This window comes from Nannobrachium achirus (assembly GCF_963921795.1).
Source record: "Nannobrachium achirus genome assembly, chromosome: 5".
NCBI classification, from domain to species: domain Eukaryota; kingdom Metazoa; phylum Chordata; class Actinopteri; order Myctophiformes; family Myctophidae; genus Nannobrachium; species Nannobrachium achirus.
Window position 1 is genome coordinate 53,695,951 of NC_137814.1, and position 3,591 is coordinate 53,699,541.

The 3,591-nt window shown below is 35.1% G+C and overlaps 1 protein-coding gene across 3 annotated transcripts in view; it reads left to right on the forward strand.

The window, feature by feature from the left end:
* Window positions 1–950, forward strand: part of LOC308285916 (vitamin K-dependent protein C-like) — an 11,824-nt gene extending 10,874 nt beyond the window's left edge. For all 3 annotated transcript variants that reach the window (XM_080726829.1, XM_080726831.1, XM_080726830.1), the window contains one exon: window positions 1–950. This exon is cut by the window's left edge and continues 649 nt beyond it. The gene's annotated coding sequence lies outside the window, so the exon portion shown is untranslated.
* The last annotated feature ends 2,641 nt before the right edge of the window (window positions 951–3,591 follow it).

The following is a 3,591-nucleotide window of genomic DNA, read 5'->3' on the forward strand; positions in this document are numbered from 1 at the left end:
TATGAATGAATGATAAGTAATAACCCATCTTTTGAGTGTTGCAGTTCCTGAGCAGATGTATTTAAATTGTGCCCGTAACATTTCTGAATGCCTAAGTCCAGTTTTGAGGTCAATGTCGGGAAAGCATCTGTGTCATTTTAGATTTGGGCTATACAAAATTCAGAAAGACTGGTAGGATTTAGAAGGCATTTTTAGAATGGGCCTCAAGTCTAACTGGGATAACACTTTAAAGTTCAGTTGGTTCACCCAAAGTATGTCAACATTTATCGAACATAGCAGTAAAATACATTCATCCATTTTCCACGTTCTCTCATGACATTCCCTCTGTAACCTAGAGATACTAACATTTGAGAAACAATGCACTATTAAAGGCCCTGGTTTTCAAAGTCTGGGGTCATCCAAGCTAAATGGGCTGGTTGATTTGTACACTCTCAGGGTTAAAGCAGCACTATGTCGTTTTGGGTATCAGTGTGGCCACTTTGGACACAAATAACTAGAGTTTCTGCAAGCATGTCCAGCGAGCATGTGCTGTAATTGGCCAGCCTTCGCATTGACTGGCAGTTCTGCCTTGGTGCCTTGGCAAATGCCAGAATGAAACTCATTGTCTCCCCTATACATGATAAAGTCAAACCCCTAGCAGGGATCCCCCCTGAGTCTATATTTATATGTTATTGCTGTATTTGTGGGACATAATTTGCTATGCTAAATAGTTACATAGTGCTGTTTTAAATTAACAAGGATTTTACAGTAATTAGATTGCTGTCCCATAGATAAGAAAGACATCACAAGCTAATGCATATCAAACTTGAAAAAAAGGTTGAGAACCACTGCCCTCACACACATCCTTGCCACGTTGATCTCATCAGTCCCAGACACAACTTAGGAAAAGGCCTCCTACACAATAGAGATGTAAAACAGGTTTCTAATTAAAAAAAAATCTATCTCTAAAAGGTATGTCTGTTTTTTTCTTTTCTCGTTAATGCTGTCTTTATTCCATGATCAACACAGAGATTCACATTTCTTGGAAACTAGCAAGATATTTCATGGAATCTGCTGAGGATGCCATAATGACCGCATGCCGTCCTTAGTGCAACACTTAGGTCAAATCCTCAAATTCTTGCCACAATACTCGTTTTCTGTTTTAATGCTCTTTGCAGTATATATATATATATACATACTCTCTCTCTCTCACTATATATATACTCTCTCTCTCTTACTATATATATATATATATATATATATATATATATATATATATATATATAAGAAGATATATGAAGATAAGTAGTATGTTATGGTTATGCTTCAGAATATTATACAGAAAGACTAAGCAAAATAATGATTTTAAATATTACTGTGGGTTCAAATAAAGCTGATCCAGGTGGTTGTGAGGAGCAACACAGACTCTAGGGCTCACAAAGAAGAGAGAAATGTCAACTTGCTAATGGACACACAACCTTTATTTCATTTTGTTTTAAGACATAAAATCTGCCCACAACATAATAATGAGTATTTTTTTAAAAAGGGGTCATGCTATATAGATAAAGCCCGCCCCGGATTATGAATTATTATGCAAATCACATTTAGCACCACCTATCTTTCAGAAGGAAGGGCCAGTGATGAATACAGTTAATCTTAGTTTAGTTTATTTGATCACTCACATTTTTACAAGTCATACATCCACTTAGTCATTGTTACATGTGATCAAAAGGAATAGGCTGAAGCTGTAATCTACAGTATATACACACTGGATATAGGCCTACTGTGATGCTGTCAGGCTGATGTTAGCCTCACACATTCTTTAGCCTTGCATCTACAAGCTTAGCAAGCTCAGTCCTTCAACTCATTCATGTAGAAACGTGAGGTTATTTTTCTGATGGTTATTCAGTCGTTTGACCGATATGGCTGGGCAATATGAACAAAATCAAATATCACCTTCATTTTGTCCAAACACCTCGTTATATCACAATTGTCACGATTACATTAGACCTTTTTATTTAAGTATAAAATAAGACTTGCAACCATGAAAAAGGCAACACTTATACCATAGTATGATGTTACAATATCCAAAATCCCAGATGATATCAAATCTCATATCACAATATCAATATAATACCTATATTATCTATATTACTATAAACATTCAAATCAGCAGTGGTGTAAAGTACATTTACTTAAGTATGGTACTTAAGTACAATTCAGAGGTATTTGTATTTACTTGATTATTTCCAATACTTTTACTCCACTATAATTATTTGAAAACTTTAGTTTTTGTAGATTTTTATTACGCACTTCAACCACTTCAGCCCTATATGCATTTTGGCCATCTGAAAATAGAGGATCTACAAGCTTGCGATGCGACACATTGTGAGCTTGTGGATCTGCTATTTTCAAAAGAGCTTTAAACATTTGTAAACTTGAAACGGGACATTCTGCATAATGATTACTTTTACTTTTGGTACTTGAAGTACATTTTGAATATTTCTACATTGTGGTATTGATACTTTAACTTTAGTAAAGAATTTGGCTACTTTTTCCAATACTGCAAATCACTGCACAGAAGGTAAGACCTGAGTTTACACATTATGCTGAAGACTAGAACAAAAATCAGTAGAATCTTAACCTATTGATCTATTGTACCTAGAATAGTTGATCATCTACACAGCTTTTTAATCCCTAAAAGTAAGCTCATGTTTCACAGTATAAGGCCTAAACATATCTGCCCACAGTAAGAGACAAACTAATTCAAAGGCAAAAAACATATTTCCTGGTCAGCTACTCTGGGCTCTGCTCCTGTGTGCTAAAAATAAAACAACAAGCAGATTACGTCATTGCACTTCATAAATCTGCGTGTACCTGTCCTTGAGCTATAGATAGACATAATCTGAATAAATCTAGTCGAAACCAAACTTGCATATGAATCTATATCTTATGGCTTGTGTACTTTATTTATTCTATAGAATTTACCTGAGTACAACTTATTGCTTTAATACCTATCCTGTGCATTTATCTAACAGAAGTTTAGATATTTGATGGCTCTTTGTACATAATGTAGCGCTATTGCATATACCAATACTTGGATAGTATATATATCAAGTTCGCCCATAGCTGCTGTAATGACATCAGTTTAGCATTCTAAGGACCTCATTCCAAAGCAATACTTTTCTCTGTTTTGGAAGAGAGGAATAAAAGAGCATAAAGATTCGTTGTTTGAGTGTTTGACAACTCAGGTTCTATGCAGACAATTCTTTCATCAACTACTTTGAGACCATTATTTTAGTCAGAGAAGCAGTTAAGGTGGGTGACTTATTCTTGAATTAAACTGTTCACCTCTAAACAATGTTGTTTATAAAATGATTCTCAACCTTTTCAGGCCGTGACCCCCCAAAATAATCATATATGAACTGGGGACCCTCCACACTGACAAGCACTTGGAATTGTAGGATTTGAGGCATTACATTTAGTTTGATTATGTTTCCAAAGATACATATTGCAAAAATGGCAGATCTACCAGCTCACAACTTCACAACTTTGAGGAAAAGAAGTAGATCTAGACTTTTAGTTCGGCTATTTTCAAAATCTTTGTCCCTT